We start from the raw sequence: 15,855 nt of genomic DNA on the forward strand, positions 1-15,855 counted from the left end.
ATAATTTCTATCAAATCCAAGGTTAATAGATTGTTGGATATTTTCTTTTTTATAACCTACACGTTTTTTACTTACCTGCATATTTGTTTATAAATGTAAGTGTCTTAGGTTCTTGGAGGTTTCAAATGATCTAAGTAATTCAAATATTATGTATGTTTAGAAGACTTACTCCAGAAATTAAGCCACATATTAGACCTTTTAGAACATCTACATGTCAATCAGGTGAAATACGTTTATATTCAACATGAATACTAAGAAATACATTACAGTCATGTGAAAACGTTAGGACATCCTATGAAAGTCTTTGTATTTTTGTAACATTTTTGGATATATAGATATTTAATCTCAATTTTAACAATACTGAGAGATTATAGGAATGTAACTAAACAATTAAAACTGAAGAAAAGATTTTTCAAGATCTTTAGTAAATGTAATTCTACAAAAATGCATATTCTAACTGAGGAAAAAGTTAGGACACTCTAACCCCTAATAGCTAGTGTTACCCCTTTGGCTAAAATAATTGCAGTGAGACGCTTCTTGTAGCCATCTACCAGTCTCTGACATCGGTCTGAAGAAAGCTTGCCCCACTCCTCAATGCAGAATTCTTTCAGCTGTGAGATGTTTGAGGGGTGTTTTGCATGTACAGACCGTTTCAAGTCACACGACAGCGTCTTAATGGGAGTAAGATCTGGGCTTTGACTCGGCCATTCCAGGACTCTCCATTTCTTAATTTTTAGCCAGTCCTTGGTGGATTTACTGGTATGTTTTGGGTCATTGTCGTGTTGCAGGATTCAGTTCCGCTTCAGCTTTAATTTTCTTACAGATGGTATCACATGATCTTCAAGCACCCTCTGATACACGGTAGAATTCATAGTGGATTCTATGATTGTGAGCTGACCAGGTCCTGCTGCAGCAAAGCAGCTCCAACCCATGACACTTCAACTTCCATGCTTCACGGTTGGTATGAGGTTCTTTTCCTGGAATGCTGTATTTGGTTTACGTCAAACATATCCTATGTTCTGGTGTCCAACTAATTCAATTTGTAACTCATCTGTCCGAAGAACATTATTCCAGAAGTCCTGGTCTTTGTCTACACTCTCTCTGGCAAACTTCAGTCTGGCCTTGATGTTTCTCTTAGAGAGCAAAGGTTTCCTCCTTGCAACCTCACATGCAAATTAAACTTGTGCAGTCTCTGTGTGATTGTAGAGGCATGTACTTTCACATCAAAAGTAGCCAGAGCCTGCTGTAGGTTCCGTGGTGACATGTTAGGGTGTTTGGAAAACTCTTTTAGCATCTTGCGGTCTGCTCTCGGGATGAACTTGCTTGGACGACCAGACCTGGGCATGTTGGTAGTTGTTTTTAAATCCCTCCACTTGTTGACTATTTCCCGGACAATGGGATGGCTGATTTCAAAATATTTTTAAATCCCTTACCAGACTCATAAGCTGCTACAATTTTCTTTCTGAAGGCCTCAGACAGCTCTTTTGCTCTCACCATGGTGCTCACTCTCACTTCAACAGTCAGAAGCACACCAAACTAAATTCTGAGGTTTAAATAGGGCAAGTCTCATTCAAAATGATGAGTAACAATCTTCTAATCATGTGAACCTGGTGTGATACACCTGTGTGTGACTTGAGGCATTTTAAGTGGAAATAAATGTGAGGGTGTCCTAACTTTTTCCTCAGTTAAAATATGTATTTTTGTAGAATTACATTTACAGAAGATCTTGAAAAGTCTTTTCTTCAGTTTTAATTCCTTAGTTATATTCCTATAATTTCTCAGTATTGTTAAAATTGAGATTAAATATTGATTTTGAGGTTAAGAAAGGTTTTTTTATTGTTTTTTTACTGTTCACATGTGAAGTTAATGTTGGGATGTATTGAGTTAATGTGATTGAAAAAATTAAATGCTTGTTTTGTAGATGTGAATTCCGCAATCGTGTCGCCTACATATCTGTACCAGTATAGTGGTGGATGTAATGCTGTGTTAATTGCTTGAGTTTCAACTTGTGTCATAAAAATATTGGCTAGAACTGGTGATACTAGGTTGCCCATACTTAGGCCATTTGTTTGTATATATTTGTAGTTGTTGAACATGAAGTTTATCTTGATCGTTGTAAATTCTACGAGGGTTACTAATTGGTTGTTCGGAATGTCTATTCACGGATTAGGGTCTCGGATATAGAGTTCTAAGGTTGTCTTGCAGGCTTCAGCGGTTGGGACTCTGTAGAGAGGGATATAACATCGAAACTGGTCATTAAGGCTTTATGATTAAGTTGATTGAGATTAGACTTGAAATAAAGAGTCTTTGATAAATGAGCTGGTTGATGTTACATATTTGGAGAATGCCACTGCTAATTACCAAGATTGTAATTAAACGATTCATCTGTGGACATTATTGGTCGTAATAGACAATCTGGTTTATGAGGTTTGGGGATAACATATATTTGTGGTGTGCGTGGGTCGGTCTTGCGTAGGTAGGAATAAAGTTTTTTTTAAATTGTGTTTGCTTTTTTCATTTTTAGTAGTAATTTGTTTAGTTTATTTTCGTGTGTCTTTGTTGGATATATGTGTATTGGTTTAAATTTTTTTATGTCAGATAGGATGTTCTTCATTTTTTGGATGTATTCATTCGTGTTCATTATGACTATAGCGTTTCCTTTATCTGTTTTTAGAATTTTTATGTTTGTCTTGTTTTAGGTTTTTAATGGAATTAATGTCTCGTTTTGTAAGATTGTTTTTTAGTTTTCTCTTTTGTGAAATTATGTTGATGGTTTTGTGAGAAAATTCTTTGAAAATATCGTTTAAGATGTTGTTTTTAGATGTTTCTGGAAAATATAAATTTTCAATTTTTTCTGGGTAGTTTGGCTGTTGGATGTTAATAAAATTGTCGAATTTGTATTCTTTCTGTTGATTGTTTTCGGTTGTTTTCTTTTTTTGTTTTATGTGGAAAGTATCACAAGCCTCCTAGCTTGGTCTTCTAAACATGTTTTAATTTCTAAGTTTGGAATGTACCTAGGTTCTCTTACGAAGTTGAGTCCTTCGTTAAGTAGCTGTATCTCGTCTATTTTAATTGTCGTTCGGATCTGTTAATTATGAGGTTAGTCAACGGTTTGTCGTGTTGGTGTCGTTTCTGTCGTTTCAATCACACTACCTCTATACATCCCAAGATTAACTTCACAAGTGAACAGGAAGAAAGCAACAAAATTATTATTTTTAACCTAAAAATTACAAGAACCGATTCACAATTTAAAACAGAAATCCACTGAAAAATCACCCAACTGGACTATATATTTCTTGGGACTCAGCACATAAAACAAAACAAAAACTCAACATACTAAGAAACCAAATAAATACAGTCATAAAACTATGCTCACCAGATAAAATTAATTCCGAATTATACAAAATAAAACAATACTTCATCAACATCAGTAAGTTTCCTCCACAAACCGTAGAAAATATTATACACACACACCTAGACAGAAAGCAAAATCAATTAACAAAAGTATATATATTCCACGAAGTAAAAAAATCACGAAACCATATACTGCTGCACACCATATATTCCCACATCAGCAGAAAAATAACCAACATTTTGCAAAAACTAGTAACAAAATATGATAATCCAGTTAACACCAAATTTATTCAAAAACAAGGCACAAAACTAAGGTCTATACTATGTAAAAACTACACTGACAAACACCACACCAACATTATTTATAAACTACAATGTAATAACTGCCATGACTTTTATATTGGAGAAACAAGTATAAAAATGGAAACTACGTTCAAAGAACACAAAAAGTCACCTTCACATGTTTTCGAACACTGCAAATCAAATAAACACAACATAACTATAGAAAACACCCAAATACTAAATAAAGAAACAAACATAAACAAACGCAATTTTAAAGAAGCCTTACTTATACAACAACTCAAGCCCAAAATAAACCAATACAAAGGAACAACTTTATACCTATATTAATAAATATAATCAAACATCCAACACGCCCTCTACATTCCTACACTCAATTACACTACCTCCTTCAAACATGCGGTCAGCTATCGGTCAGTTACCTCTTTCTTTCTTTGTGAACCTGACGATTACCGAAGAAGGTTGGAACGTTGTTCACTCCTCTACATAAAAAAAAGATCTCAACTCATACCAGCCGTTTTTCGATGTACATAGAATTCGGTGAAATATAACACAGTTGAACGTTATAGCGCTATGAACACACGTTTTACGTGACCTTCTAATAATACAAATAACATGCAATTTTCAATCAAAATTGTATTGTTTTAAAATATGAACGCAACATAAAGCTAAATTTTATTATATTAAATATTGTAGTATTTAATGGCAGGGATCGATAAGAATTTCAAATAATTTACTCGCCGAAACCACCCTATCTAATTATTAACAAAAAAAACGACCATGTAACCAAGTATTGATTACAACATATTGTGTGAATATATACTAATAATAAACTGAAAATGTCGCTATGATTTTTGATATAACAATTCAAAAGATTCTTACAACAGCAGCTTTTTGATCACATAAGCGAGGCTAGCGCACTAGACAGTTCAGACTATTGCTACAATATTTCTCCTGCTAACATGACTGGTCTGTAGGTATAGGAATTTTATATTTTGATATAAATGCATATATATATACATATACATATATATATACTGATATAATATAAATGGTGAACATATTATGCACATTCTTAGATATCTTTTCAGCCTCATACAACCCATCGGATGTGGTAAATATCATTGGACAGGCAGGCAAACGACAGTTCTAAATGTAAAGTATATACTTGATACAGGTATAACGTAAAAAGTAAACGAACAACAGAATTAAAAAGTATGCTTTTTTAAATGAAATAGGAACCCTGATAAAAAAAGCAATGAAACAAGAAATTAAACCGCAATAAAAGTTATAAAATGTGATCTCTACTTTGGTTACTTTATACACTTATCTATACTGTCTAAACTAAAGCGTAATTTCATTTGTTTTTTCTCTCTTAAACGTTTTGGGATAAATAGGTAACCATTTCAGAAACCTCAATGTGTCATCGAATTAAATTACCCAACATTATTAGATATCTGTTCCAGGAAACAAATATTTGTAGTATCTTAATTTGTGAGTTGATAGAACCCGAAGTCCAAATTAAATGTACGATTAGGTTTGGGATAAAATCACTAACTGGTACTTATAAGATGTAACACTAAAAAAAAAAAAAAATGAAACTCTGTTAATCATTGGTTCTCGTATTTCTAATTACTGTAACTTAGAAAGCGCTTGGAGGAAAAAACAACAAAAATACTTAAGATTTCTTCTTTTGTGATTAAATATAGCTATCTGAGACAGCGAGTTATTTACATGGCATTTCCTTTGTCTAAGTAAAATATATTTAATCAATAAACTAATAGTTCGTACCATAAAAGAAAACAATAATCAGCAAACGGCTTACTAAACTCGTTGAAGTAAATTAAGTCATTTCTCTAGGAATACATTTAATGTAGTTTACAGATATGAGTCATATAACCATATTGGTATACGCACAACTATACTATTATGGTGCTTAAGTGTTGAATTAATTAAAATGTCACTTGAAATATTTATTTTCTGTAGTCTATTTTATATGATTTGCAACAGTTCTATAATTACCAGATTTCGTAGGTAGAACTTATTATAATAATACCCACAAATCTTATCCGTAAGTATTGTGTCTTGTGGCTCATTCAAAATTAAGACTCTATATCATATCTAACGCACTTAGTTGAATGGGTGTGTGTTTCATTTTTTTAATTTCGCGCAAAGTTATACAAGAGCTGACTGTACCAGCCGTTCCTAATTTAGCAGTGAAAGACTAGAGAGAAAGCAACTACTTCTGCCTTCATCACCACTCACCGTCAACTTTTGGGCAACTCTTATGATTGACCGTCACATCATAACGCCCCCAAGACTGAAGGAACGAGCAGAATGTTTGGAGTGACGGGAATTCGAACCCGTGATCCTCAGATTACGAGTCAAGTATCTTAATCGCCTGACCATACTGGGTCCGATTAAACAGGAAATATTCAAAAAATATTATTAAAACGGTCTATTTTATGTGAAATACACATTTAAAAATCTATTTTAACTATAACTTAATAAGAAATGTATGAATATTTTTAATGTATATCTCGGTGGCATTAAAATAATTTATTTTGATTATAAGACTTTATATTGAATAGTGGATAATGCTCATTAAATAATGAAAAACTCCGTTTCTGCCATGTATTCTTATATAATTGTTTTATAACCCATTTCTTCAAATATAATATAGTAAAAGTAAGCTGGCATTAATATTATCTCTGGACCTTTATACACAGTTTAAACAATTCCATGTTTCACTTGCTTGTGTTTTCAATAATAATTTGCATTCGGTTAAAACTATGATAAAAATAAATAAAAAAACACATTCAATTAATATAGGCTTGTATTTATATACGATCTTTCTTGATAAGCAAATAGGTTAATAAGAATAGGCGCAGCAAAAATATATATATATTTTTTTTTAAATTTGAGACAATGGAAATTACAAAAATATCACTTAAATACGTTTAGCCAAGTGGGAACAATAACGATTTTGAAAGTTGGTTGGATCTCATTTACGATCTCATCTTTTCGATATTTCTATTTATACGAATGTGCAAAATTTTGTATATGCAAGCGGAAGTAAGCTTGAAACACGGGAGAGCGACAGTTTAAAGGTTTTGATCAGTGGTGCCCCCAGGTGGCTAGTAACACATAAACGTGTATTTCTCTGATAACTTTATTGCACAAAACGTTTAAAGCTAAAGAGCATGGATAGTAAGTAAGACGGTAATACTTCATATGTTTGTTTACATGATTAAAAGTTATATTTTTTGCAATTTAAATTGTAATCTGAAAAGTAACATTTTTTAATGTATAATGAAATAAAAGTGGGGACAATATATAACAACTGATATATATATAAATATATATATACATATGTAGGTTCAAGATAAGCCATAATCTTTCTAATGGTATGTAATAACATCTCGCTCTAATGCTAGTCATGAGGCTTTTAAACATTTGAAGAAGAAATATTAACATGCTTGTGTATCTTTGCAAATAGAGTTTATTTGTTGTTGTTTTTTGCATTCTTCCTTTAAAGTAAATAAGGTGAATTATGTTTAACTTTCCAAGCTATCATATTTTGTATTCATTAAGATATCTAATGCCTATAAAATATCCTGTTTGAATGTTGCATTACGTACAAAAATAGTTACTATAATTAAAATACTGCTTATTTTTAGATAAATGAACTACTGAAATAATAAAGAAAATTAAGGTAGAATAAATGTATCTATTTTTTATTTATTAACGCGTAGAAAAAAACATTTTTCTCTTATAAAATCACAAACAAATATAGTTAGAGATAGTTAGACTTTGATTTTCTGATGAAAATTGAAACATTTCAAAAATTAATCATGCTCGATAAAATATCGTCAAATATAGAATGTTATAAATGTTTTAGGATTTTTTTGTTCACAACTTCGAATATAGATAGAGTATACTAAAACATATAACAGTTTTAAAATGTATTCATTAGCGTATACGTATTTCACATAACAGAACTTTTGTAATTTATGACTTCCTTTCTACATGTTTCCCATGTTTTTACGTCACTATATATGTGTATTTTTTTAATATTAACGTAAGAAAAAATGGCTTTAGATGGGAAGAATGGGCTTATCCACCTTGTTATAAAAAAATCGTAGAATGAAATCAGAATAAACCGATATTCTACTTGGTACAACATTTAAACACTCTACAATTTTCAAAATGTCAAAATTATTTCTGGATTAGTGTAGTTTCATCACTCTTTTAAACGTATTTCTGAAATAAGCTGTGATAATAAGATATTCAAGGCAATCTCAGATAAAGACAATTTTCTTTAAATTGTATGCACAAATTCTCCTTTCTTGAAAAATGTTTAATTCACTTATTTATATTATCAAGAAGACTGGTATGAGGATTAAAACTTTAATTAAAATAAAGTAGAGAACAATGTTTCGGCCTTCTTAGGTCATCTTCAGGTTAACCTAAGAAGGCCGAAACGTTGTTCTGTACTTTATTTTAATTAAAGTTTTAATATCCATACCAGCCGTCTTAGGAATTCATTTTTACTTCAAGTGGGTTTCTTGTCATCACAAATTCATTCACTTATTGATCCCAGCTATAATTCTAAATAATATTCGTAAATCTTTTATTTAAGACGAAATACTAACACTTTAGTTATTTAGAAATCGATGAGCTTCAAAGAAGTTTATTTTTTATGAAAATAAATTTCATACGAATTTTCTTTTATTACTAAAAAAGTTTTGTTTGTTTTTGGAATTTCGCACAAAGCTACTCGAGGGCTATCTGTGCTAGCCGTCCCTAATTTAGTAGTGTAAGACTAGAGGGAAGGCAGCTAGTCATCACCACCCACCGCCAACTCGTGGCTACTCTTTTACCAACGAAAAGTGGGATTGACGGTAACATTATAACGCCCTCACGGCTGGGAGGGAGAGCATGTTTGGCGCGACTCGGGCGCGAACCCGCGACCCTCAGATTACGAAGCGCGCGCCTTAACGCGCTAGGCCATGCCAAGCCTACTAAAAATGAGCCATAAGAAGTTGCCTGTTCTCAACGTCACAAATCTTCTGTATGCTTATTAAATAAAGATAAAATATATCTGATCTGACTTCGCATAGACTAGTGAGAAGTAGTCCTACTTATAATGTGAGTTAGTTTTATTTTTTCCATTTAAATAGTTATTATATTACTTAAATCATTAAGGCAGCAGACAGAAGAAAAACATATATGTCGTGTTTTACTTTTGATAACCATTTTTGGATTAATCACAGTGATTACTTTCAATCTAAAATTATTCCTAACTGTTAGTACATATATGATGGAATAATTCGCCAGTTCTCTACGGAACAGGCCTGGCATGGCCTCGCGCGTAAGGCGTGCGACTCGTAATCCGAGGGTCGCGGGTTCGCGCCCGCGTCGCGCCAAATATGCTCGCCCTCCCAGCCGTGGGGGCGTTATAATGTGACGGTCAATCCCACTATTCGTTGGTAAAAGAGTAGCCCAAGAGTTGGCGGTGGGTGGTGATGACAAGCTGCCTTCCCTCTAGTCTTACACTGCTAAATTAGGGACGGCTAGCACAGATAGCCCTCGAGTAGCTTTGTGCGAAATTCCAAAAACAAACAAACAAAAACAAACTTACGGAACAACTCCTAGCATAGTGAAATTTCAGAGCATAGCTTTATGGCAATCCTGCAAAATGGCGCGATAAGATTCAGTGTCGTGGTCTGTCCGTGGAATTACATCAGTGTAGATATATTACAGCATTGTACAGATCAACAAAGCATATCAAAGTTTTGGTGATTCTTTTATTCATTATCAATGGACCGAACTAAAGCCAACTAATAAAGGCGCAGTCCACGCTATTATTCTAATTACGTTTTAAATCGATATCGAAGGTGTTCTTCAGATTGTCGTCAAACCCAGATCCGTCTATCCGAAGCAAACAATAAGAATGAGATGTATCCCTTTATGTAGTAATTTTCAATTTTTCTACGTTTCACTTTTTACATTAAAGATACATTAAGAGCTCACGCTTTCCATCCACGGCTGCCATGTCAAAAACATAACTACTGCTCGCTGCTTTCTCGCCATCACCGATACGAATATAACGGTTTTACAGCACTCGTTTCACAAGTCCTATGGCACGGAAAACTATAGACGTTGCATCTGGTGACTTTAACGGTGTGTTAGGCTAGAAAAGAACCTGTCAGAAGCACTTATTGTCTACAAGAGTATTTTGCGTACATTAAAATATTCATTTTGGAAATTTTGCGACCATCTTTCCTGGTGCTGCTATGATATGTGTAGTCGACCTTTATAAACTCTATGCAATAGTGTATAATAAGAATTTCTGAGAGTGCATTTTTACAATATTTTTGTCATTAAAGCATAGATCTTAAGAGTATAGTTAAACATAATTTCATTCTTCATACCTACACTTATCATTATATGAAGGATAACAATGTATGAAAAAGGAAAAAAAAAGTCTTCAATTTGAGGTTTCCTTCTTGGAAAGACTGTATAAGAAGTATGATTTTGTTAACTACAGTATAAATCCTGAATTTCAAGAAGAGAACACTTTACTATATATAGGGTACTGTATTTCAAACAAGTATAACTTATCATAATTCTCTGATCATTCTAGTTAATCTCTATCGTTGTTAAAAGAACAATGCGTCTGCAACTCAGTCCTGGAGTATATGTGTGCGAGCTCACATGAAAACCCACTATTGTTACAGGCGAAATAAATGTACAGCGGCACGTTTAAGTTTATACCAGTACAAAAATGAACGACGTTCAACATGCATAGTTTTATGCTAGTGAAAAATCACAACGTTTATAACATTAACTTAAAAGACTTCAGTAGCATAAACTAACATGCAATGAAACACATTAAATTAATTCTTTACCTTTTTATGGCTTATAAATAAAACAACACTAGTATATCTCAATACAAATTTCAACAGGCGACTAAAAATAAAAACAAATCAGCCTAAATAAGAGATAGTTTACCCGTACGGGAATAAAATATTAGATTTGTGGATTTTTAATTCCATTTTACTTCATCGTATAATAGTTAATTTAGGTTACTATATGGCGAAGTAAAAAGAATCTCAAACCCTTTAGATATTATATACACTTCACCATTATAAAAAGGCCTAATAGTATTTCGTTTTTTTTGGTTTTCAAGTTATGTTGACAAGTCTTGAATTGGTGAAACTGTAGCCGACACCACAGACTACTGCCAATCAAATAATACATTTGGCCTCTACGTCACATAGTCTCTTTTCAATTTCACTTTTGGTGAAAAAGAAAAGAAATATTTAATATATATGTATAGATAGATAGATAAACAACATATTACAGCATTTCCCTCATTTGTAATAGCGGCCCCGAAACTTTGTTAATACTTTTAAAGATAGAGAAGGAGAGTTGTTACCATCATATGAGGGAAAAAAATGAAATAGCATCTAAAGAAGACAATTAATTTTATACATTTTTATTACCATAACTTTAAAACAATCACTATTTATGAAGTCTTTTTTTTTTTCAAAATTTGAAACAAGAAAAATCTCAAGATCTTAGTCAAAGATACCGATTGCTCAGAAAGTAAAGGTTTTTATACAAAAACTGTTGCCCACAGAAACATATTTCATTCATAATTATTCCATATTTTGCACTTATTCAAAACACATGCTCTTCCCAAATACAGTTTTTTTTTCCACATACTAATGCAGCATATATGAAAAAGTCTTCTGGCGGAAAAGCGGTAAGTCTTCGGAGTTCAGGGGTTCAATCCACAGCAATTAGCTCTATGTGGCTATGCTATAACAAAACACACGCACACACGTGAAAAGAAAAGAAAAAGACTCGAAACTTGTTTCGTGTGGTTCAGCACACACTTCGTATGCGAAAAATTGAGGATTCAATCCCGTCTATGTTCATTTTTAATTTTTTACTAAACATTGTTTCAGTAGTCAAACAGGTTTCGTACATATATCATACGCGAAGTATGAGTTTGCTCTTTGGTGTTTAGTTAATTTTTAAAACAAAATGAAGATAATGGTGGAATCTCGTAAACATTGCATAAAATAATATAATTGAATGAATATAGCAACCAAAACGTTTAACGTTAGAATTACAAGTTCTATAAACTTTGTATTTCATTTTGATTTAGTCAACTGTACTATTTCATTAACAAGATTTAATTTCATATACGTGTAGTTTCAACCTAATCAGCATCCTACGAGACACAAATGAGGATCAAAGACATATGCTTTATTAAATGATAACTGGAGTGGAAAACTTGTCAGAAGTATCTTTTACCTACATAAGTATTCTGCACCATATAGCACGATTAAATGTCACAGTTATAGTGAATCCCGTCTCCCACACAGCTGAAGTTTTGAAACGTGATCACTGGCTTTGAGCCTCGGATCTTCTTCTCCACATCACAACATGCTAATCACTGGATCAAGGCCGATTCACGCTGAGAAATTAGCAAAAAAAAAAAGGAGCTTCACACGTAGCTAAACAATTTCTAGTAAACACTTAATAGTATCTAAAATTTTGTAACTTGATGCAGAAAGTCCGTGAAGTAAAGAGTGGGAGAAACGTACAGATATGTGATGATAAAGGAGAAGTCTCCTTTCGTTGTTCGCTTTTGAAAAATAACAAATAAAATTGCTGTTTTATTGAAATAGAATGCAAAGGTTTAGTTTTTCTTTCTTAGGAAACTAAAGTAAAAATTTACTAATATCCCCAAAATAATACACTAAAATCTAGTGTCACTTCAAAGTCGAATCTAATAGATATTATTAGGTGACTAATTATTAGTTTAAATATTTCACTAAATTATAGTTTTTAAATAAATCCAGGCTCGTATTCTGAGAGTTGCGGGTTTGAATCCACGTCGCACCAAACATGCTCGCCCTTTTAGCAGTGGGGGCGTAATAATATGACGATCATTCCCATTATTCGTTGGTAATAGAGTAGCCAAAGAGTTGGCGGTGGGTGGTGATGACTAGCTGCCTTCCCTCTAGTCTTACACTGCTAAATTAGGGACAGCTAGCGTAGATAGCCCTCTAGTACCTTGGCATGAAATTAAAAAAAAAAGATAAATCCAATAAACTATATGAAAATTACATAGAGTTTAAATGCCAAACTTTAAATTTATATCAAGTAAACTATCGCATTTATACATATAAAAGAGGTACTTTTTGCTGAATAACATTATGCATCTGTTTGATACCGTTTAAGTTTGTACAACATTGTGTTTCTAAAGATGACTTTGTTTTGTAGCTTAAAACAGATAAGGTGATAGATAATTAAAATGCTAAATCTGTTGTATAAAGACATGTGATGAATTAATTTGTAAATGCGAATTAACTTATTTATCTCTCTCTACATCTTACTGTTATAAGGAAGTGTTCACAAATCATATCGGTATATTTTGTGATTAACTTAGTTATCCCTTAACCTTTAGCAACAAATATTGGATCAGAATTGTCAAATTATAGGCCAATAAATCGTTTTATATATTTGTATATACTTATAATGATTTTAAAGAGATAACAATACACTTTTGTCTATTTATACACGACATTAAGATAACACCAAGGTTCTCTCGAAAAAATAAGTTTTAAAACTAAAATAAAACTTAGACTTTAGATTTCAATAGCAATTTTTGTACCATTTTTTACAAAACGTTCATCGACTTATTTCCTTGAAAACTTACAAAAGCACACATAAATATCAAGTGAAACAAATATAACAGTTATCGCATACTTAAAGAATGTGTGAATTACTTTAAAATGAATTCGAAGCTTCGACACCTCCAGTTATTTTATATTTGATGGCCATATTCTTGACACCAATCATGCAGCGTAGTTTCCTTTGCAAAACAACTATATCTTAAAGTTGTAACGTCAAAAGAACACCATTTCTTTCAGCTTGCTTTCCATAAGATATTTAGTGTCTGATCAACATAAATCCATATATGAACAATGTGTGTAGCGGTTTAATCGACATGTCTTTACATGAAATAACACGAATGTTAGAGTTATTTTCCAGCTTCTTGAGATATACGATGCTTGAAAACATATATCGTGGAGAAAGCCAGTGTATACATGTCTTGTGTTGCATTTTTGGATAAAGATTCTGCTCAATTATGTTCCATACTGTTGTTTGAGTAGTATGGACGACTTTTTGTCGAGAATAGTTGCAAATCATTTTTGTGAACTGTGCTAGTGCCTTGAGGTTGTTCATATTTCTTCATTTTACAATGCTAGCTCTGTCTTGGAAATTCTAAATCCACGATCTGAAAACAATAATGATGCAGATGTGTGAATATTTTGCATCGAAAATTACTGTTCTTACATATTCTTTCCCAAAGCCACCAATTTTGAGTGGCACCACCAAAATAACACAAAATAATTAAAATATAGTTCTGATACACTCTGTACCACAGTGATTTGTTCATTTACATATTTAAAATCGCTTTGTTATAATGCACGGAATCTAGGTAAACTTTTAATGACTATAACACCTAATAAATGTTATTCAAAATTATTCGATCGTACTCTTTTAACTTGTGAATGTTATAGAACAGCTAAATGCAAATTACATGCGACTACGAAATTTTGTTTTCACATTGGTGTATTTTGATGTGGACTTAAATGGAATAAAGGTAGCTCGTTTAATGAGGGTATCACTTATTTCCTATATTATCTAGTTTATTAATTTCGTTTTGTTGCGTATTATACAGTTACGACAGAAAGTGTTCATACCCCTTTGTCCCAAGTAGTTTTTTGCTCATTTCTAACTCATACCACTAAAAAAACAGGTTTCGATAACCGTGGTAGGCAAAGCATAGATAGCTTACTGTGTAGCTTTGTGTTTAATTCTTAACAAACAAACATGAATATCAAAAAATAAGTGTATATTATTGGATTAATATTTTTCTCGATTAGAAACACAATAATAAGTACTCAAAATATTTATTTTTATTCTCTTTTGAATATTTTATAAATTATGTTTGAAGTTTATATTTTAAAGTTAAATTCACAGTTGTCATAATTTTTCCACGTAAACTACGAAATGCATAGTATTATGCTATTAAAAATTACTTTGTTTATTTTATCATTATTCGATTTGCTAAAAAACATTTATTTCATTTATGTTTGATGTGACTTGTTTACTTGAAAGCCTTAATATTATTTTTTTATTTTGTATTTACAGATTATATTTTTTGGGAAAAATAAAACATTGTAATAAGTGTAACAATACGATATTGTTACATTATATCAGCGCACATATCGAATGATAAAACAGAAAAAGTTTTTATTTTTGTTGTTTTCCTAACACTTGACGCTGCAACAGTAATTAAGTCGACGTTTTTCTATCTCATAAATGTTTTTCTATATTTTTCATTATCATCCTTTTTAGGGGTTCGTTTCCCCTCGGTGGACTCAGCGGATAGCCCGATGTGGCTTTGCTATAAGAAAACACACACACATCATCCATATATTGTGTTCTAAAAAGGAATATTAAGATATACGACATAAGGCAGTATAATATTATTTATGCACATAAACTTAACACTGAAAACAAAATTAAAAGAAAGTGAAACGTATTATTTAGACAAAATAACTGATCTGTTATTATCGAAAAGTGTCGTGGGTTGAAGGCTGAAGTAACGTAATAAATTAGGATGGAATCTATATTACAAATAATAGAAATTTTCCCTTATGCACGTGTTACAAAAATATATTTATGAGGGAAAAACCGATAAAATATCTCTGTAATTAGGGTGTATTACTATATTCAAGTTATATCTCTTTTTTGAGCTCATTTTATTCTCAGTATTAGTAGGTAATTTAATGTAAATAATTTCCTCACTCAGTCTATGTACAAAGGTAGTTTTATGTTGGTTGAATATTGCTGAAGACAGAAATAATGTTTCAATTCAGTAATAATATGTTTCACATACTTTTAACATATTTATTTTATAGCAAAAGAAGTAGGAAAGAAGAGTGATATTGTACTTAAGTGGATAGAAAACGATTGGTAAAATGAATTATCTTGATTTATTGACAGTAATTACAGTTACAACAGAAAGTGTTCGTACCCCTGCGTATCGAATAGTTTTTTGCTCATAATTTAAAACGTATCACGATTAGGCTAATAGACGTAAGT

This window comes from Tachypleus tridentatus, chromosome 2 (genome assembly GCF_004210375.1).
Source record: "Tachypleus tridentatus isolate NWPU-2018 chromosome 2, ASM421037v1, whole genome shotgun sequence".
Lineage (NCBI taxonomy): Eukaryota > Metazoa > Arthropoda > Merostomata > Xiphosura > Limulidae > Tachypleus > Tachypleus tridentatus.